The 23,514-nt window shown below is 34.6% G+C and overlaps 1 protein-coding gene and 1 non-coding gene across 6 annotated transcripts in view; one reads left to right on the forward strand and one right to left on the reverse strand.

Annotated features, from left to right (window-relative positions):
- LOC118181341 (calcitonin gene-related peptide type 1 receptor-like) overlaps positions 1-23,514 on the reverse strand; it is a 174,816-nt gene that overhangs the window by 96,039 nt on the left and 55,263 nt on the right. Inside the window, exon 3 of one of the 5 annotated variants that reach the window (XM_085822459.1) lies at positions 22,586-22,631. The exons of 1 other annotated variant lie outside the window; for it this stretch is intronic. The gene's annotated coding sequence lies outside the window, so the exon portion shown is untranslated. Of the gene's footprint in view, positions 1-13,683; positions 13,832-20,986; positions 22,560-22,585; positions 22,632-23,514 lie in introns of those variants that run through there. 3 more of the 5 variants (XM_085822458.1, XM_035350465.2, XM_035350468.2) reach the window with 3 other exon arrangements.
- TRNAL-UAA (transfer RNA leucine (anticodon UAA)) lies at positions 5,000-5,083 on the forward strand. Its single transcript has one exon. It is a non-coding gene; the product is annotated as a tRNA-Leu (tRNA).

Consider the following 23,514-nt stretch of genomic DNA (forward strand, 5'->3'; position numbering starts at 1 on the left):
CTCATGTATGGTGCTGCTAATAAGAACAGCAGAGCAGCGCTACGGTTGTACCAGGAACGGTTTCCGAACAGGCGTATGCCGAAGCACACAATGTCACACAACATCGGTTCTCTGTTTGAAAACGGGTCATTTGAAGCCACCTCTGACACTAGGAGTGGAACACCTCTGACACTAGAAGTGCATGACAACCTCGCATTGAAGAATTCATCTTGATCACTGTGCAGGAATCACCTCAGACAAGTACAAGAGCTATTGCACGTCATCTGCAGCTGTGTCATTCCACCGTTTGGAGTGTATTGCATGAAAATGGTTTGCACCCATACAATTTGCAGAGAATCCAAGCCTTACAAGAGACAGATTACCCTCTTCGAGTTCATTTCTGTCATTGGTTCTTGCAGCAGCGTGCGGCGCAGGCAGATTTCCCATCGATTGTGCTAATTACGGGTGAGGCAACTTTCTTACAGGACGGCATCTTCAATAGCCACAACATGCACGTGTGGGCAACTCATAATCCACACGGCACACGTCCACATGCATTCCAAACTCGCTTCTCCGTGAATGTGTGAGCGGGTATTGTTAACGACTACCCCATAGGCCCATACCTCTTACCTGCACGTATAAATGGCTTATGTTATCATATTTTTCTGCAACAGGTGCTACTGGAATTGTTGCAGTATTTTCCGGCTGTCGTTCGTGATCGCATGTGGTTCCAGTATGATGGTGAACCAGCCCATAACCACATGCAGGTCCGCAATTACTTCGATGGGACATTTCTGGGCTGATGGATTGCCGTGGTGGACCCGTTCGATAGCCACCCCGTTCTCCAGATTATCCACCTTAGATTTTTTATGGGGTTATATGAAGAGCATCATTTACAAGACTCCCGTTGACCCACTGGAGGACTTCGTTCCCCCGGGGGTCGATGTAGAGGACTCTGCGAAGCTACTGGCTAGGATCTGTACCTAGGCAGTCTCGGCCACGGGGGATAAAATTTATGAACTTGGTGGTTCTGAAGCCACTTATTGAACTTACTTATTATTATTATTATTACTTGGTGGGAAAGGTCACTTATTGACCGGCCTCGGGGACTGGCATGTCCTGAGCGGTGGGGAACCGTAGCCGGCTTGGTTCCCCACGGTTTGCTGGGTAACGGCCCACTGCGACGGGCTCGCCCATGCGACTGGTAGGAGTATTAGACGACCGGTGTTGCCTGGTGAATTCCAGGTGGTGCGCTGCTCCCTTGGAGGGTAATAGTGGAGGTTGAACCTCCATGACGTGCCCAAAGGGGGAGTAGACCTGTAGTGTGATTTAGTTCGCGAGGCAGGGAAGCCTAAATTCTGTTCTGGAGGACTTCGTTGCACGATTATCCATTGCGGCTGCAAGCGTACGCGAAATGGCTGTCGTTTTTTAAAATGTTCGTCAATCCCTTCTGCGACTTCTGCTCCACCACCCCTCCAAGTTTGTCCCATGATCTATGAAACACCCTGTAGATATTTCAGATAGATAAGGAACTCTTACATCTGCTCCGATTCTGGAATATCCTTAGCTCGACAGACCATGTATTCTCAACACGGACGCGAGCAATGAAAGTGTTGGTGCTGTTTTGTCTCAAGAAATAGACGGTCAAGAACATATAGTGGCATACGGGAGCAAGTGCCTGTCTAAACCGAATAGAAATTACTGTGTCACAAGGAAACAGTTGCCCTCGATAGTCAAAGCCGTAGAACATTTCCATCATTATCTATACGGCAGAAAATTCCTGCTCCGCACTGATTATGCATCATTGGCCTGGCTTTTAAATTTCAAAAATCCTGAGGGTAAAATAGCCAGGTGGATACAGAGACTCCAGGAATGCGACATCAGTATCATTTATGAGGAGTATCATCAGTATCATTACGACATCAGTATCATCGGAACGGAAAAACACACCGAAACGCCGATACCCTATGTAGAAGACCTCGTGCAGAAATCTGCCGATATTGTTTCAGGGCCGAAGCGAAATGCGAGTTTATGAGTCCGGTCGCACGACAAATTATATCACCATCGGCTGATCGAGATCCGTGGAGTGACAAAGGAGCCAGGAAAGACCAGCTGGGAGGCGTCGATATAAAATCCGCAATTAATTTAATGCAGTCCTCAAGCAGAAAATCTACCTGGCAGAACATTTCGATCTATAGACCGAAGACAAAACAATACTGGGCTCTTCGGGATTCAGTTCACATTTGAAACGGCGTTTTATACCTGAAATTAGAATCGGATGATGGGAAGTCTTTCCGATGGCAACTGATACTTCCAAAATCCCGGATTCCTGATGTCCTGAAAGAACTACATAGCAGCCCTGCAGGAGGTCACCTTAAAACTATGAACACCTTGCAGAGAGTTCGTGAGCGCTTTTACTGAAATAATGCAAAGTATGACGTGCAAAAGTGGTGCCGATCTTGCGATGCTTGTGCAGGTCGGAAGGGACTGAAGAAACGCAGCGGAGGCAAGCTACAACGTTACAATGTAGGTGCGCCTTTTGAACGTATCGCCTTTGATATCTTGGGACCTCTGCCACGAACAGCAACAAATACATCATCGTTGTCACTGATTACTTCACCAAGTGGCCTGAAGCGTATCCTATTTCTTATCAAGAGGCTTCCACAGTATCAAAGGTGATGATACAGCCCTGGATTTCCAGGTTCGAAGTGCCTCTTTAATTGCATTCTGACCAGGGAAGGAATTTTATCTCGGTTGTAACAAAACAATTCTGCAAGCTACTCGACATTGACAAAACCCAAACGACGCCTTTACCTTCCCAGTCATACGGCATGGTAGAGAGATTTAATCGAACCATCCTTAATAATCATTGGTGGTTTCTAGAAACCAACAGGGTTGGGACAAAAAGTTACACTGTTTTTACTGGCTTACCGCAGTGCTATCCACGAGACTATCGACTATTCCCCATCTCAGATGCTCATCGGTCGTAACCTTCGCCTGCCTTGTGATGTGATATTTTGTTTGGTCGCTCTCTGGATACGCCTTCAATATAGATAAATAATCGAAAGAGTTTGGCGACAATAGCTTCAAAAAGGTTTTGGGATCGAGAAGTGATATCTCATCATACAATATCCTATGCTCTTTAAACCTACTTTTCATCGATGAAATTGTATTATTCATTATCAAATTAAAGACAGTAACTTCGAATTGTTTGATAGGGAAAATTAAATGAAAGTCGGACTATTCTTCGTCGTCCTTTTGTTTCACTTTTCGGCATCTTCTAACAAGGTAGTTCTTCTTCTACAATTATATCACAATGCAGCCTTTCTAGTTTATTACTGCAACCCGTTGCAAACGATTTTGATGCGTTAAATATTAAATCGAAATTTCTAGAAATGGCTTTTAAAGAGTTTGTAGCTCCCCTAACTATATATGCTGAGATGTAATCTAATCCTTTCGTCTAAAATATTTCGTTACCGGCTCAGTATATTGAAATATTTTCAAATATATGCGAGTAAACTAAATTATTCTAAAGGTTAATATTTTATCCAGAATAAATTTTGCCATTTGTCGTATCTGTGCATTTTGTTTATCACTGGAAGATATACTTTTGAGTGCATGCATTAATTCTATGCACGTTCCCTCACGCGCAGTACTGTCTCGTTAAGTCATCTGTGTCGGTTCGATCGTTCGAGGTTCTTGATCAGCCAGAAATAGTTCCGGCCCTATCCGCCACTGCAAGGCTACCCATCTTGATTAGAATCGAAACGGCATCAAGTGTCAAGCTGGTAAGAAATAAAGTTTATAATTTTTTTAATCATGTACTCTATGTATTATTTTACTTTTTAATTATGTAAGTTACGGAAAAAAAATTTTAACAAATAAGAGAAAAGGACTCGGTTGTTATTATTTATTCTCAAACTTCATTAAAGTAAACTATTTAATGATTAATAAATAAAGATTTGCTATTATTAAATATTGAAAGAATTCAGTCTAGGGATTTAATATTTAGTGTCAGTATACTTGAATTATAAAGTGTAACGAACAAAAATGACTTGCAAGGACCAAACTTTCAATTTTAGAGAAGAATAAACATAAATTTGAATCTTTCCTTTGCAATTAATACTGTTGTTTATGTATGTTTTGAATAATATCTAGTAAAGGAAATTTAAAGTGTATTGTAAATTTGTTTTACTTTGTTAATATTTGTTAAAGTTTTAATTTTGTAAAGAAAAGAAAGAGGAAAGAAAAATGTTGTGACTCATCAGCTGTTTGCAGATTGTATAAGACTACTGTCCTCAAAAATAAATACCGTATATTTGCGTATATAAGCGGAAAATATTATCAATTCAAAAAAAAAAATATCCAATGGCAAAGTACTTGGCATGAACAAGATAACATAATAGAATATATAATAAATTGTTTATTGCAAATGTTTTATTACTGAAGTTCAACGATCAGCTTTTATACAAGTTCAAAATAATTTGAAAAAAAAATCAGATTTTAATGGTCTAAAAAGGTTTGTTGTGTGTTTAAGGTTCTCGCTGAGCTTGCATTTTACTAGTTTGCTATTGTATTCACTCATACTAACCCACTTTTTTGTCTATTAAGCTTTATTATTAAGCACCGTTTTCTTTGCACTTACGTCACAGTTAAACAGCAAAATAACAAAAATTTTAAAGTGCATAGTAGCATATGATTAGAATTCTCGTTACTGTATTAAATGGTGACAAATATTTTTAAGACTCGTTTTATTTGGCTATATCAAATATAAGTCAGAATTTATTAAAAGTACAGTTCTCTCTCTTCACCCTTTAAAGGAAAAAAAAAAAAAAAAAAAAAAAACTCCTTCGGGGCTTTATTTGATAGGTTCGGGTTTGAATGACACGACAACCTTCCTGATTATAATCGTGGCATTTGTACATATTCGCTTTCTATCAGAACGTTATTACAAATTTTTCTGACAGTGCCAATATTTGCTGCTCTAGATTTGTTCACTGGAATGAAACTTTTGGTCTAAGTCAGGATGGCCGAGCGGTCTAAGGCGCCAGATTTAAGCTCTGGTTCTCGAAAGAGAGCGTGAGTTCGAACCCCACTCCTGACAAAGTATTGTTCTTTTTTTTTTTTTTCCAATCTCTTCTCAGCTCATCATATCAAAGTTCAGTTTTCTTAGTAAGATGCCTAACAAAACTTTTTTTTTTCCTTTTTATCATTAATATTTTCACTTTATTTATTAAATAAAATGTTCTTCGCAGTTACGCCACATAAAATTCAGTTCAGCAGCAAAATCATAAAATATTTAATAATAGCAAATCTTTAGAATTTCAGATAGATAGTGTCCGGTGTTGGGGATAAAAAATGCTTCATTCCGTACAGTGTTGCCACTGCTCGCTTTCAGATCGTTGAGATGTTAATAAAAAATTCATTAAAGTTTTAGAAAATATGAAACAAACAATAAAAAATATATAACGTCTTTCCATGAAAATACTGAATATTTTTAATTAGATAGATCATGAATTAAATGCAATGTTATTATTTAAATCAATCTGATTCAAAAGTAAGAAACGAATATTGTTAAGAACAGAATCTCTTGCTTTCAAATAGCTTAGTTCAGAGGTTCTCAACCTTTTGTCTAACACGTGCCATCTAAACAAAAATTGAAAAAAACTTTAGTACCAGCACTACATTTTACAATGATTATTTTTCAATTTCTCAATAGAAATATATATATATATAGCCATTTGCATAACCTATTGGCTATTTGTATTAAATGTGCACACATAAACAGTATTAGGTTAAAAATTGGCTACCATTTTAATTATAAAAAATGGAAGTTACAATACTTTAATTCTAAAATTTAGTGTGAAGTTTGGTGCTGTTTAAGAGAGATCAGGTTTTTTATGCCTGGTCTTATTTCACTTAGTTTTAATCGTAAATTAGGATCCACTTTTAATTTTGTTCTGTATTTATTTTTCAAATATAACATGGAAGAAAATCCTAGGTTGTGCAAAAACTTTGCTTGAAATACCTTTAAATTTCTTTCTTTCGGTTCAACCAAAAGTTAACAAGTGTGTTATTTTTGAAATCTTCAGTTAGAGTTCGATCACAGGAAATTTCTATCAATTGTTCTTTTTCTTCACGAGATTTTTTAATTTAATAGTTAAAAATACTTTGTTCCTTTGCGTACCACCTATTTTCTCTTGAGTATCACCGGTTGAGAATAGTTGGCTTGGTTTGTTAATTCACAACAGACAAATTCAATTTAAAAGATAAATGTCTCCCATTTTGCCGAATGGCAACAGATTCGAATGAAAAGTGAAAGTGATTCGAGGGATTGATTTATAGTGATTCGAGGCAAAATCCCATTTCGAGATTAATAGCCACTTTTAGGCTAATATTTCGATCAGAAAAATGAATAATTGAAAAATATTTGATGATATAAATACTTCAAATTAATTCAAAAGTATTTTCGCCTATATTTAATCCTAATACGCTTTAATCGTATCTACCAATATCTCTAAATCTGTCTCTGCTACAGTCAAATCCAAGCGAATATCGTTGGCCCGCATACCACTATTAACATCGTCGTCATTCGGCTTGTATGGTAGCATCATTTTCAGTATATCCAAAGTATTGCTGATAGAACAGCTTCTGAACGATCGGACAGATTTTTTTTTCTGCTTATTTTTTGCATAGTATGAGGATATCTTTCTTTCACCTTTAGTTTGTATTACAGATGTAGCTAAATTATATGATCGTTATTCAAAGTTTGGGAGTATATACCTGGATTTACAGGAAATTTCAGATTCAGCTTAGATGTGGGTTTCACACTTGGCTTGAATTTTTGCATCAAAATCTTACCTTATATTCGGAAATATACTATATACTTTTTAATGAGAACAAAATAATAAATATTTACGCAAATAAATATTTATAAGATAATATTTATAAAATAATTACTATGATGAGAAAGACATTGTAATGTTTAAAGCAACGTAACATTTTTATTATGTCCAATTCTGTTCCGATTCAAAATGCACACCCATTTCATAGGATTATTCAAAATATCTGAGACAGGAGGAGAGCGAGAAGTTTCAGTCGTGCGTGGCAAATCTCTGTCACTACCTGTCTTTATCGCTGTTATTACAAACTGGTGAGTGACTCTGATTGAAACTAAATTAGTAGTAGTGTAAGAGTCAGATTGTTAAGCGTTAAATTTAAGTTTTGACTGGTAAATACGTTGAATCATTGTTGCATGTCCATCCTGCAAGACACAAAAATTAATGTGTTTGAACTTTTAGAACTATAAATTCGGTTTAAAGGTCAAGCAAAACTTTAGTTGTTTTTCATTGCTGTATTTATGTAGTGTTCTGTTACTGAAAGATAAAGACCTTCGTCCTACAGTCTAAAAAGTTGGATTAGTATTTAGACTGAGTCAGCATTCTCAATCTGTGGTCCGCGGAAAACAGGTGGTCCTCGAAACCTTCCCTTGTTTCTCTATATTAAAAAAAAGTAGAAATTTCAAATTAAATGCATATAGTCAATTCAGAGATCATATTCTACTCCTGAAACCTAAAGATTCAGAGAGAACACCTGAAGATATCAGACACCAACTAAGTTCGACACTTAATCCACAAAAACTGGGTATTCATATCAATAATATTCGTACTACTAAGTCTAATGAGCTTTTAATCGGTGTCGAAAAGAAAGCAGACTTAGAACACTTACACCGCTCAATTGTTGAAAATTCACAACTACAAGCCTCCGTAACTGTTCGTACTTCAAAACCCAAAAGTACCAAACTCATAGTGTTTAATGTACCATCTTCAGCGACTGCTGAAGATATCAAATCGGCTTTTCTGAAAATTACATCAAATAATAATCTTGATATTTCGTGTTCTCCAGTCTTCAGATTCTAGTGACTGTTTTACTTCGTCAAGAGTCTTCATTGGATTCAACTCGTGTTCCTTCCGCCCCTACATTTCACTTCCTCGTTGCCTTTATTGCCAGGGTCTTGGATATAATAGTCGAAGCTGTCAAAATCCTCCCTGCTGTTCCATCTGCGCAAAACAACATTCCTATAGAGAGTGTACCTCAAACGTAAAACTCTGTGTAAATTGTGTGCGAAGTAACCAAGAAACTGGTTCTTCGTTGCCAACTGATCACGGTGCTCATGAAAGAACATGCCGAGTCAGCTCAACAAATTATTGTACCCGGACAAAGCCACAACCTCACATGTTGCCATCATCCATAACTAAAAATTCTTCAGTTGATAGTAACATGCAAGAGCGCAATTTAAAGAATAACGCTTCAACTCAAGATTATAACGTGGACAGTGATGTACAAAATAATCTACCCCCAACCTTGCTAAAAAACTCGATACCATTTTCTTCAATTCGTTTTCTCCAAATCAACTTACAAAGAGCAAAAACGGCTTCTGATCATCTAGCAGAATTCTTAACTCATAACCATAAAGACTTTGTTTTAATCCAAGAACCCTGTTGTATCGAAGGGAAAGTAAGTAGCATTCCAACGTCTTGGAATGTCTTTCAATATTCTCCTCAGTCCCCCAATCAACATCTCAGAGCAGCTATCATCAGTTTTAATCATAGCTGGCACCCAATTCTAACTACAGCCAAAAGAGACCTAGTTACAATCAGTCTTAATAGTTCCAACTCTCAACTTCTTATTTCAAGTATTTATGCATCTCCCTCCGAGGATATTTCGCCTTAGCTTCAAGATTTAGAATCCATCTTGTTTTCTTTCCGAGGTCCACACATAATTTGTGGAGACTTCAGTTCACACAACCAGCTTTGGGGCTACAATTCCACAAGTCCAAGAGGAAGGTCCCTTGAGGAATTCTTCAATTCACATAATCTTGTCATTCATAACCAAGCCTCGGATTTACCTTCTTTCGAAACAATGTATGGGAGAGGGTGGCCAGATCTCATAGTTACTTCCCATCACCTAATTAATTCGATTTCAAATCGCAAAATTGAAGAAGATAACTCCCACTCAGATCATAAATATATTACTTTTGAAATCAAAGAGAACTCAGAATCAGTTTTAATGAAACGTTTTAAAATTACTAAAAAGAAAGAAAAGAACTTTATTAAGCAAATTCAACAATCCGCCTTTCCAATGATTTCTTCCTTCCAACTAAGTGCAACAAAAGAAGATCTAAATAAAGCTACAGAAAGTGAAAATACCTTTCCAATACGATCTGCAAAACCTTACTTTCATATAAATTGGTGGACTAAAGAGTTACGCGCTCAAAAGCATAAGGCAAGAGCATTGAAACGGAAAATGAAATCAATTACTGACAATGAATTAAGACACCAAGCCTGGCTCAAATTCAAAAAAGAAAATGCAAACTACAAAAAGATGATTCTCGAATCTAAATTAAAAAGTTGGCACAAATATTGTTCAAACAATAAAGAAATTTATGGCACCTTATACAAGATCGCCAGTAGTAAAATATTTAAACCGTCACAAATCCAACTTCCCTCAAATTTGCTTTCAAGTTCTGCTAAAATTCAGGATGCCACTCTCTCAACCCTAAATGAAATTCTTCACTCTGTATTTCTAAAAGATGATCCAGCTGAAGATTCGCCTACTCAAACCAGAATCCGTAACTGCGATGACATTCCACAAACAGACAACGATATTCCGTTCTCAAAACAAGAAATAAAGCAAATAATTAAAAACCTAGCTTTAAAAAAGGCACCAGGCCCAGATGTCATCGATAACCAGATTATAAAATTAATCAATCAATCCCATCCTGACATAATCTGTAGTTTTTGCAATCGATGTATAGAACTCTCTACCTTTCCTGATTGCCTGAAAATTGGTAATATAATACTCTTCAATAAGAAGAATAAAAGCTCCGATGAACCTAAATCTTCTCGTCCGATAAATCTTCTTCCAGCCCTGGGAAATGTTTTGGAAAGATGTCTTATTGGTCGTCTAAAATTTCATGTTTACAGTAAAAACTTAATAAGCAATAACCAGTTTGGATTTCGAAGCCTACTTTCAACAAGTCATGCAATTAGTTCAGTTCTTGAACAAGTCAGAAACAATAAAATCAACCAACTTCATTCTGCAATAATATGTCTCGACTTAAAATCAGCTTTCGATTCTTTATGGTGGCCACTACTTTTACAAGCGCTGCGTTCCTTTAAGTGCCCTCAAAATTTATTTCTATTTATTCAAGATTACTTCAGAAACAGGAAAAGTATGATTCTTTACAACAACACTGAAATTGTGCGTAATCAAGTCCGAAGATGTCCTCAGGGGTCTTGCATGAGTGCAGATCTCTGGAATATCAGCTTCAACAACATCATTGCCTATCCATGGCCCGATCACTCAAAAATTGTAGCTTTTGCAGATGATGTAGCTTTTATTACAAGTGGCCGTACCAGAGACATTTTACAGAATATATGCAACGAAACACTCCAGTTATTTAACCAACTTGCAAAATTCAAAAACTACAAATTTCACATAGTAAGTCCCAAGTCTTAGTGATCCATAAACCAGGACAAAATATAACTAAAGCTTTAGCTCTAAAAATTGACAATCAAAAGATCAAATGTGTGAATACAATCAAGTACCTCGGTTTAACAATCGACAAGAAATTCTCCTGGATTCCTCATCTACAAAATATTAAACTTCGTACAACATCAATAGCTAACTGCCTACTACGTATGCATGGATATAACTGGGGCTTAACTCCCCATATGACACGTATTCTTCTGAAAACAGTCATCTCAAAAATGGTAAATTACGAAGCCGGAATTTATGCACAACCAATGACAGTAAGAAAGATGAAATGTTTAAATTCAATTCAAAGGCCTTTTACTCTTTGCGTTACTCGGGCGTATCGCACAACTTCAAATATAGCACTTAATACTCTAGCTGGTACTCTTCCGTTATCAATCAGTGCAGAAATGGAATGCACCTATATGAATGTTCTCCAACTTACTCAAGCCGCAGAATTCAAAAACCAAACCTTTTGGCCATCCAACTATGAAAAGAAAATTAACCCCAATCTTATCCATCCAGCGCTTCGCTTCAGCAAAGTAATATTCCCACGTCTGAAGAAAATTCAAGTTCATCTCCAATTGCTTATACTGATGGATCAAATATTGAAGGAAACGTTGGTTCTGCAGTGTTTTTTCAAATTACCCCCTCAAATATCATCAAATGGAAAGGCCATCTCCATAATAACAATAATGTTTTCCAAGCGGAATTGTCAGCTATAAAAGCAGCGATTGAAATAGCCATTCTCAAAAATCTCAACGAATTTAGCATAAAATCTGACTCCCAAGCAGCTATTCTAGCTATTAAAAATTCCTTACCTTCCTCTCCATTGATATCCGACATAAATTCTCTTATTGAAAAAATCCCAAACTACAAAATTCAAATTTCATGGATCAAAGGACATAGTGGCCATTTTGGTAATGATCAGGCAGATGAACTAGCCAAAGAAGTAGCTATTAATCAAGATGGTACTGAAATCATCATTCCGTGGCCTCGCTCAAATTTCAAGTACCAACTAAAACAACTTGCTTCAAAATCTTGGCAAGATTTGCGGAACAATGCTCCACAGGGAAGACGCACATATAACTTGATGCCCAATGTAAGCTTAGCATCTCTGAACTCGAATCCTTCCCTAAATTACTTTATAACAGGACATGGACCCTTACCCACATATTTCTACGCAAGAAATTTGGCAAATTCTGACATCTGCATATGTGGGGAACAGGGAACTCCTGATCACTACGTTTTCTCATGCCCCTTAACTGAGGATATTCACATAAAATTCCCAAGAACTGACCTCCTGGCATTCCAAAGATTTTTAATTAAAGATAAACATCAATATCCAAAGTTTCAGAAAATTATGCAACGACTCTCTTCCTACGGCCTAGATCTCTGTCAGTGTAAGTCCACATACAGTTTAAACTTAGTGAACTTTTACATGCTGTGATTATGGACGAAATGGATCCGCTCGTGAATTTTATAAACTGCAATAAACCAATATATCTGAAATAACCCATGGACACCTACCTCTTTAGCATTATTATAACAATTCATTTAACATTGTGTTGCCAGTACTAATTATAATTATCTCATTATGTTTATTTGTTTATTAATTATGTTTATCTCCTATTTTTGTTGCACCAAATCAGATGTTCAATTTATCTTGTGAATCTCAAATTGTATTCCTACTATTTTGTAATCTACTTATGCCCTACACCATTATTTTTTAATAAATACTGGATGCGGGGCGTACTGTGGAATTGCACGATGTACCATAATAGGCAAACGTTAGACCTTTTGAAAAGCTTCAGTCTATGCAAATTCTTATAAAACTTGCAATTACCCCCATTTTTTTTCTCTCAAAGAGTTAGTATGGGAAGGCAATACCAGTTGACCTATGGTACATACCTGGTGTCCCCCATACTTTTACCTTTACCTATAGCTGAGAGGGAAAATCACACATAGCAACTTCTACCAGTTTTTCTTCCAAGATTGACATTTTATGATATTAATTACTGGCTGCCTTACCAATGGACTTCCCATTCCAGTCTAAGCAACAAAAGATGGATTTAAAACACTACGATTGTAGTGTTTCTTGCCAGCATACATTGAAATATAGAATAGCTATGCGCGAATCTTCAGGTTCATGCATCCCATTAATGTGACTACCACCATTTATTCGATTTTTAATGAATAAAGATCCAAACTAGCCTTGCATTACAAAAAATAGAATATAAATAATCATCTACTAACTTAATTAGTTAATATAAATATAAAATTAAATTAAGTTTAATTACTTATATTTTAAAAATATAAGTATATTGATATCAACAAATATAAAAAAATGGTATGGTATCAACAACAAATGGTAGTAAGCAAATGGTATCAACAAATGGTATCAAACAAATGGTATCAAACAAATGGTAAAATAATTGCTTTCGAAGGAGACAAAAGATGAACTACTAAGAAAAAGTTTGAGAAACTCTACTTTAATACAAACTGAGTTTAATTTCACCAACTTCAAGTATGTGGCAAAAGTCTAGAACTAATTTCATAAAGTAAAAGATGGCATACATACCGAAATTTGGAGAAGCAAAATGAAAATTCTAATTCCACACTACTGATCTTAATTCGAAGTAAAACTTTCCACGAAGGAATAAAAAAGTAATTATCTAGGTATTAAAAAAATCAAAGTAATCATCTAGGTTAGGAAAAATTAAATAGATCCTTATAAAAATCTTTTCATTCAGAGTACTGACAAGTTTTTGTTATTAAATGCAAATTTAACTGCTTATGTTGATATGCAATGAAATGTAAGCACAGTAACATTTACGAAGCTGTCTCTTGAAAAATAAAAATAATTTAAAATTTTCTTTTTCTATGAGCAATTTTGATCTAGGTTATCATTCAGTAGCTCAAATAAAAACTAATTAAAAAGAACTTGACATTTAAAACGGCTTTACATATTCAGGGATTAACATAAAAGTGAAGTCAGCATTCGAATTAACAGCTATTTCATTATCAAATGGATACTAATAAATGAGCGAAATTTTCTGAAGTTCTTCTAAAGTACCAAAAAATCACTACTTACTCTTAATAAAATACTCCCCAAAATGTACTAAAAGTAACCTAATGTATTCTGTGATTGCATTTATGCTAGGTTACCTGAAATGAGGTCCATTTCACGAATCTTCAGTCAGCGAAAAATATCACATCAAACTCATGCACGCTCACACACATATATGTACTCTGGACATTAAAAAATTTCTATTAAATGTATACCCAACATTTAACTCATTTAAGTAACATCAGTAAGTTATATGTTAAATTAACAAGCAACATTAGCAACGTCTACGTAGTCAAATAATACAACGTAGGATTTCTCAAAGTTAATATATATAACATGTTGTGCATTAGCCTTGAATGATTCCTGCTTTGCATTACAAATATCAGAACTTCTTTGGCAACAATCATGTAAATGCCCAAAGACCCCGATTTGCGAAAATAAATTTTCTCTGAGTGGCACAATATGTTAATCATGATTGCTTTTTAACGTCCATTCTAATGACCTACACTTGAAGCTAATATAAAAAACTGATAAAAGTGCTGAAAAATGCCTGCAGTAAAAAATAAACTTTCCATATAAACAGGATCTTATCAGCTTGCAGAATGTCTTTTGCTAACTTTGACCTTAAGCTGGTTTTCTTAAACAAAGTTAAGATTCTCAGTCACGTCTGCCGAAAGCAACAAAGCCTGCTTCTGTTACCAACTATTGTAAATGTTGTTGTCAGGAGCACTGCTCGTATTACGGATGCCTTTTATCTTTCATGGTAACGTGGAGTAAACATTAGACTTGTGCCCTGAAAAAAAAAAAAAAAAAAAAAAAAAAAACCAGCAACTAACGTAAAAGCTTTACCCGAGGGTTTTATTGATTAGGATAAGTTTCTTATTTTCTTTCATCATCAACCTCTTTCGTCACAGAAATCTTAGAAGTCGTTTTTATGTCTTTGCTAACATAACATCTCATTGGGAATGATATTCAGTTAGGCTAGCAACTGCAGTTGCTACCGCTAAAACATTTTTAGAAAAAAATAAATGCTTATCTGATTGTTAAAAATTAAAAGTGATATTTACTATTCAGTAATTCCAATGAAAACATTTGAATTTTAACTGCTCTTCACAGGAAGCTGCAAAGTAGTGAAATTTGAACTAAATGAAAAATCGAAAATGTTTATCTCAAGACTCTCTTACAGTTTTCATTGTTTCACGTGTACAGTCATTAGGGTTTTTTTTGGGGGGGGGAAGCAGCAGGTGTGAAAAAAGCGCAATACCCTCGCTGAGACTTGATCCTGGACCTCTCGAATACCCGTCAAGTATGCTGTCATTTACATCACGAAGGCATGCAGAAAGGAGAGAGAAAATACCTTGTATACTCCCCCTTTTAAAGGGTGACTGGGGTTTAAGGGACCCAATCGCCAAATCTCTGTGGTGACGAATCATCGTCTACAACCCTTTTTAGTTCGGGCGCCACTGTAGAATCACAGTTTTTTTTTTAATGTTCAGTGGCTTCGTCGGGACTCAAAGCCTGAACTTCTCAAATACACGTCGACTATGCTTACAGTTACACCACAAAAGCATGCAGAAAGGAGGGAGAAAATACATTATACACTTATAAAATAACCCGCCTATATATTTAATAATGATACGTGATTAGACAATGATTACAGAAGAAAAAGGAAAAAATTCGAGAGACGGTCGAGTGGCAAATTTGGTCGAGAGGTAATGTGAAAAATTTCCTGGCCGGGGATTTGCACTAATATTTGAAAGATTTCGAGGTCAGAAATTTGTATTAACATATATAAGTATTAAATAGTATCTGTGTGTCCTTTATACTCAATTTAATTGAAATTACTTTTATAAACTTAGCAAATTTTGAAAACATATTTATTTTCGTCATTTTAGACCAGTATTACCTTTGATTAGAGTAGATAATATTAAGTATTATATTATATGCAAACAGATTTTCTTAAGCAACTCTTTTTTTTTTTTAATTTTTTTTTTTTTAAGTCGTTCGGCATAAATATCGTTTATCGATACTGACAGGCAATGGACTACTTCAAATAACTTCGGAAAAAGACACTTTTTCCCGTTTTCCAGAAGGCCCGAGGAGCTTAAGGTAATTCAAAGTCCTGCTTTCTAATCTGTATTTCGTAATGAGATTATTTTACAGTGTATGTTTTGCAGAAATTAAAATGTAAAATAACGTAAGACCTATTTAAATGGAAAAGCAGTCTAACAAACATAAGAGAAAATACAAAATGACAGGAAATTTATTCGAGTTTCCTAAAATCTTATAAAATTTCCAAGATTCATGAAAATAATCGCAGAGAGGCCCAGCGCAACAAAGTTGTAGAGACATTAGGATTTTTTGGAAGCAGGCAAGATGAAAAATTAGCAACCGCCTTCGCCAGGAATCGAACTACGGACCTCTGGAATACCGGTCCAGCGTGCAGAACCACTACACCACGAAGTACGCTAGGAAAGTGGGAGAAATACCTTATATACTCTCCTTTTTAAAGGGCGACTAGGGTTTTAGGGGACCTAGTCGCCAAATCCTGGGTGTGGAGAATCATCATCCACAACCCTTTTAGTTCGGGCGCCACTGTAGAGACATTAGGATTTTTTGAAAGCAGGCAAGATGAAAAATTAGCAGCCGCCTTCGCCGGGAATCGAACCACGGACCTCTGGAATACCGGTCCAGCGTGCAGAGCCACTACACCACGAAGGCCGCTAGGAAAGTGGGAGAAATACCTTATAAAGTTACCAATTCTAGATTACATTAAGCATTAGGTTCAATCCGAAAATTAATATATTTTAAAGACCTTTTTTTTCTTTTCAGAAATTTTTTTAACAAATAATTAGCATATTCCGACAAATTATGTCAGATCGTAACATATTATACGCATAATTATGCATAAATTATTAATTATTGATTATTATTTTGAATTTCATCATCATCATTATTATTAACTGGTCATTATTATTAGTATCGATTATTAATATTAATTTTATCATTATTATTTATTATGCTATTATTATCATAACATTATTACACCGTATTATTATATATGTATTATATAATATAACTTAATTTAATAATTATGTATAATTATATTACATGTAACTGTACACTTTAAACAAAATATATCATTGCGTACATGCTATTTAATAATATATAATAGCATTTAATAATGTATATATTGCATAAAACTATTTTGTTATTAATTTGAACTTTTCCAACTACCTTTGTTCCGATGAATTTTAGCTTTCAGAAGCCAAACAGAAGTTTATCTAAACAATAAAAGCAACAGATAAGAGGCATAACTTGATTAAAAATTTTACTAAAAGCGATGCTTTTTAGTACAATTAATAATTTACAGATACTAGTCACCGCTAATACAGATTGGTTGATGGACGCTTCTTATCCCAGAAAATATTTTTACCAGGCAATTGCCATAAGTATCCTCTATAAATTATGAGTTCTCTCTCGCTGTTAAAACTCAAACTGATTTTCATTTTGGTGAAGGCCTACATAAAGAAAGAGAAAGCGCAGAAAAGAATTGTATAAAAATTATATGTTAGTTAAAAATAAACTCTATAATTTAATAGATGAATGAAGCTCCCTAGCAGGATGGCTACATGTAGGTTTCCTAAAGATACCAGGCTGCAGAGACAACTAGGCAATATATTTGAAAGCAGGAGGCGTGAAAAATATGCTACGCCCTTTCCGGTATGTGAATTACAGGTCTTTGACTGGTAGCCAGACGTGCTTTCCAATCACACCACGAAGGCATGCGATAAAGTGGGAGAAAATATCCGTACAACTTACACATAGAGAGAGGTGCATAAATTGAATTGCGTACAGTCAGATTATTAAAACATTGATAAAATCAGACAAAAAATTTGCTGTTCGATGAATAATGCTCAAATTGTCTCATTGCATATTTATAGAGAATTAGGAAAAGGGGACTATAAGCGTTACTTCCTCAAATAAGGATTCTATACACGCATTTTTAAAATAAAATTTCTCCGCAGAAAGTTATAAGGTTTTATAAATATAAAATCTTAATTTTTATATCGTCCCCTATGAGACAAATTCCAATTAGTAAAGTATTAATTAAAAAGGTAAACATTGAAAGTTTCATGCATTTATAAGCAAAATTCGTAGAAATAAGTATAAATAATACTAAATGAGTCCAACTATAACCTCAGTAAGGTGCCTGTTTTATTCAATACGAGATTATTAGCTACCAAAACTAGCAACTTTTTTGTTGTTTTCCTCAAAACAAAGAATCTTCAATTTTTCACGCTTTGAATGAATTATTTCTCTTTGAAACATATCAGAAACTTTTACATACGTATAAGAGCATGGACCCTGTTATGTATAAAAGCTTTTTTTTACTAACTCGAATTTTTACTATGTGGCGTCATATCAAAATTTAGACTTTAGAGTATCTCACCCGCTTTTGTATTTGTAAGAAAATTACAGTTAATATCATACGCTGTGCGAAATAATTTACATAAATTTCTTTACCTTAATTTGAGAAACTTTGTAACTGAAGATACATGTCTTAGATCAATATTTAAAGAAATAAAACTTAACTCCCTGGGTTACAAGTATTTTACTGTATGAAATTAAATTAAGTAGAGTGGTATTATATAAAAATTATTTTATTTTTAGTTCTTATATTCCATAAAAAGATCTGGAAAAATTAGCAGTAACGGAATATTAATAAAAGTTAGAGTAAGGAATTACTTCAAAAACAAATCAAATGAATCTTTTATTGTACTTTTAAGAATTACTAATGCGGCGATATCTTAAAAAACAAAATAAAACAAGAAAGAAGAAACATAAATATTGAAGATGTAGGTAGCTGGGCATCCGTTTCACCGGATGTCTTACGCAAGAGGTTTGCAACAAATATTTCGTGAAAATCAAGCAGCAATTTCTATTTTAATAGGATAGTTAATTCACATACAGAAAATAGTAACAATCCTTTTGAGGTGTTAAAAAAACAGCGCTTGACATAAATGAAAATGATAAATCCACCATTGCCGATTAATTGTTATGACAGTTAGTGTAAAGGGCCTTTAAGTCAATGGAATCCAAATTCTTCATGATTCCATGGAAGCATTCTAACTCTCCTTATAGCATGAGGCATAGATATATTGCATCTTTAACCCACAAAATTGCAGGCGTCCCTCCCTCTCCCCGAAAAAAAAAAAAAAAAAAAAAAAAAATAGAAAAGGTACATTTTACTCAGTGGCGAAACAGTTCTTCCTGGCAACATAAGAATTCGTACCTGACAGAGAGAACAAGAAATGCCAAGTTCACCTGAGTTCAATATCTTTATTTGAGATATAGTTTCTTTCTCACTTTTGGATCAGGCGGAATGAATAGTATTAATATCATCTGTGCTTATGGCTTCTCAAACATCCAGACCAGCCACTCTGTGTTTGAGAATTCATCTGAGAAATCACCTACGTCTCATTACTATCACATTACAAAAACTTTGACATTCATTTGTTACAGCAATGCATTTCAAAATCTGTAGAGCAGTTTGAACGCATACATGACACAAAACTTGTTGTACCGTGTAAAGATCACCTGTGGCATAAAACTTGCGCCGCAAATGATCTTGTTTTATAACAGAAGACACACAAATACAATGCCTAACATATCGAAGTTCGAGCATTTCTGTATCAGTTGATGTCTGGCAGCTTCCCGTATTGCCAGAAATAGCAAATTTGCAAAGAACTAGAGTCTATTTCTTCTTTCTGAAGAGCGCACAGTTACGTTTTCTGATAGTGCAAAAGGATAATTTGCTTCAGCCATCTCTCTGTCAAATCCATTATCACATCTTAAATCAAGACTGGAACAGGACCTTATGTCCCTGTGGGAAACTAACTGGACACAAGAGCTAACAGGCAGAAGGACATTAATTTTCCTCCCGGTGTCCTCAAGGAAATTAACCACTACAGGCAGAGCAATGACACATTTCCTGATGGCGCATGGCGCTTTCGTAGCCTATCTGTTTTTTTTTTTCGGATTGCACCTCACAGACTAAGTTTATTCTCGGCTTAATGAATTTAGGTAAAGGTAGTGATATTATAAAATGAGATTTGAAATATTCCGCACAACAGATTCTGTCAACACAACGACACAAAGCGGGGATGGGAAATTCTGGATGCTGTTTATTTCAATCTAAAATATTCAACACAGCCTGTGTCTATATTAAAATCCTATAGAACAGGGGTCCCCGACACTTTTGTCCCTAAGAGCACATTCTAGAATATCTGTTGGACGCAGGGCACCATTTAGTTTTTTAAGATGAATTTATAGTTAGATAGATACTTGGAAATGAAAATATTAATAAAACATGCACCTAAAAAAAGAGATCGGTCGAATTTCGCTTTGTGGTGATATCTGCGCTGGACGCAATTTCTATTTCATTAAAAATGAGAAAACTTTCACATAAAATTTTATTGAAAATTAAAGCATTTTTATTGTTATCACACAGCGGCGGGTATACGTTAAACAATCGGCGGGAGCCATGGTACCCGTGGGCATAGGGTTGGAAACCCTGCTATAGAACATACTTGGAAATGGGATATAAAATTTGAAACACAATGCTTCTTTAAAATAATAACTGAAATTAGTAATACAAGACGACCAGCAAAAATAGGGCAGAAGTAATTCACAAAAATCTTGAAAATTCACAAAAAGTTGAACTCTTACCACATATTTTAAACTATATTTTCAAAGTTAACACCAAATCTTACGAAATATTAGAAGTATTTTAAGAACGTTATTGATTTATTTTTATTTGGTTGAACAACAAGCATTCCGAAAATTCTGCTTTATGAGTTTTGTACTCAAAAAGGAACATATGAATTTTAAAAGCCCAATATTTTAATTTTAGGATAAAAGATTATTTAGTGTAAAAAGAAGACTAGCTAAACGCAGACATAAAAGAAAATCACATTTGAAGTATTCGGTTTAATGACTTCAAATTTGTTAATGTTAGTTTCGGAACTTAAAAATATCCAGTTTCAGTGAGAAGTTATATAGCTGAGAGCTTAGCTTTCGTTTCTAGTCTTTGTGACGCAGATAATCTTTTGCTGCGTATAAAGCACAACCATTTGTTTAATTTACTGTGGAAGAGGATGTATATAATTATCGTTATGTATTAGTCTTCTATTCATCTTCCAGCTACAAATAGTGTATGAAATGCGTTCATTAACTATTTTAACTACATATTATTAGTGAAATATATATATCATTAAAAACATGGGAAATTTGTAATAACTATAAAATGAAAGTTGCAAGTTTATTACTCTTAAAATTAAATAATTGGGCCAAGAACAAAAACACCAGACTGCATAGTTTACATCTTAAAACACTTACCTCAACATCCACTACAAGAAAAGCACGAAATCTCAAGAAACAGAAACCTGCTTGAGCCCTAAATGTCACATTTTAAAATACTAAGCTAAGATTAAATGAAAATCCTCATCTAAAAACAGTGTTTCGTCGAAAACGTCTGTCAGCGATATAGAGTGGTGGATATCGAAGGGAAAGAAGTTCCCGTGTGTCATAATCTTCGAAATCTGTTGCAGACACTTAGTGGAAAAAATCTGATAAAAGATCGTTTGTTTCTCTCTTCTAGCCAGTCTTTGGCAATGTCTTTCAAACATATTTTATTTTGGCTGGCACAAATCAAACAACTATTAGTTTCACGTGCTTAATTTAGCGCAGAAAGAGAGTTTTAATTTATTACATGCGCAAAATATTTGTAAACAGTTAAAGCTGAAATGGAAAATCTCTAAACCCTGCTATGTAAGAAAGGTTTTTGAACAGTATTGTGAAAGCAAATTTCAATCATTCTTGCTTATTTGCCAGCGTAAAATAGCTGTGCACTTTATTTCAGCATTACCGGAAGAACTGCATGTTCTTCGCACATATCTTTTAAAATCACCAAAGAGGGAAGCAGAATTTGCGTTTAAAATATAAGCATTTAAATAAAGCGGTTAAAATAACTTACGAATAATTCGATCACATAAATGATATTATAGATTAAACAGCAAAAAATATTTCTAGTTTAATCTATACCAATGTTCCTAATGATCAAATATCTTAATAATAATTCGATTTGGAATTTTATAGCAATTTTCTAATGTATTTATATTAAGGAATATAGTTTTCTTCTACTAATGAAAATTTCTCTTTATATCATCGTTATATAGATCTAGATTTAGTTACTGTTTCAATAGGAAAACTGAAAAGTACCTAGAACTCTGGACTGCGATGCGAAATTATCAAAATGACCAGCAGTTTTTTAGTTATCCATACTCTAAAATCCATCAGAAACTTTAAATTTTTCCATTAAATTCCATTGAACATCCTTGAAAATTTCTCAAAGCATTTCTTACACCATTTAGTAATGAGAGAAACGCAAAGACATCGGATGACAATATACGAATATTATGCCCAGTTATATCAAACTAGTGTGAAATTTAAGAAATAAGAGAGGGAATAGGAAGGAATACGTTGTAAACTGAGTTGGCAGAAGTGCAGTCAAAGATAAGTAGTTTTCTTCCTAAATCAAGAGAGATGGCAAGTCTACTAGCTGAGGCAATTCGAATTCTCCATGCAGCGTTTACCAGCTAGTCACAGAAGCTTTGAGAAGATCCACATAACAGTGATATAAAACATTATTAATAAAATAATTTAATAATAATAATAAATAAACTGATATGGTAGAAAAATCCAAAAATTTCGCGGTTAGAAGATACTCCTATTTTTTGACACTTTCTTTTGTTACCAGAAGAAAAAAAAACTTTGAAGAATAAATCATTATTTGCACCAACTAATCTAGAAACAGTCAATCAGCCAGAGGTAGTCGTTTCATTCTATATCGATTAATCGGTATAGTTTTGGTAAAATGCATTTTTTGTGTTACTGCACATAATTGTTGTGGTGAACTATGTTTCCATAAGTACCTACAAGCATGGCAGCTCTTGGAGGTGAGCAAGGTGCAGCAGAAAACCCTCTGTAAAATAAAATAAAATGTATTAATTTTGAGTTCATTTTTAGATTTTATATATTTTAACTTTTATTTTATAATTTCCTTTTCAATATTCAACCTTTGATGCTTAAAGTTGGAAGTAATTGCCCAAATAGTAACTTTTAAGATTAATGACACAAAATTGAGCCAGATATTAACATGTAGAACGAGGATCTCATTAGTAGGGCCTACCTATTAAACAGAATCCGCTTTAAGAGCCTTAAGAATAAATTTGTATATGTTATCTAAAGTAGCATAATTTCGCTTTTTTTTACTACTCCTGAAAGTAAAAATATGTTTCCAGTTGTATCAATATGTAAAGTAGCTATTGATCTGGAAGCTCAAGCTAAGTCCTGCAAAATTTAATAAGCCATGTTAGCGAGTTATGCGTCTGAAACATTATGACATTGTAACAAAGTTTTAAGAAGATTATAACATTTTTTTAAAATTTAATCTGAACTTTTAACATAGAAGGCACGACTTCGGCTACAGAAAAACCCCCACTTGTAGCGATGTAAACTAAGCAATAACAGTAAAAAAATTTTAAAGCTGATAAAGTAATTTAAAACTGCAGAATGAAAAATCCGTATACAAGCTAAATCAGTTAATTTTACCGGCCTGCAGTTTTAAAGTATCGGTTGTGGCTTTAAACCTACGCCTTTACTTTTCTAGGTTTAATGTATCGGCGCGTAGATTTAATGTATCGGCTACGAGAGAATGCAAAAGCCGGAATAATCGCCTTCAGTTAGAGCTGGCGAAAATTCTAACAGTTCTGAGCGAGTGCCAGAAACTCGCTCTGTCTAAAGTTCAGAATCCTCAGCTTATAAAGCTAATTTTCATTCTGGTGAGGAATACGGAAAGAAGTTAT

Source organism: Stegodyphus dumicola, chromosome 8 (genome assembly GCF_044657685.1).
Source record: "Stegodyphus dumicola isolate Sdum_Otavi_A_Nest chromosome 8, ASM4465768v1".
In the NCBI taxonomy this organism is placed as follows: domain Eukaryota; kingdom Metazoa; phylum Arthropoda; class Arachnida; order Araneae; family Eresidae; genus Stegodyphus; species Stegodyphus dumicola.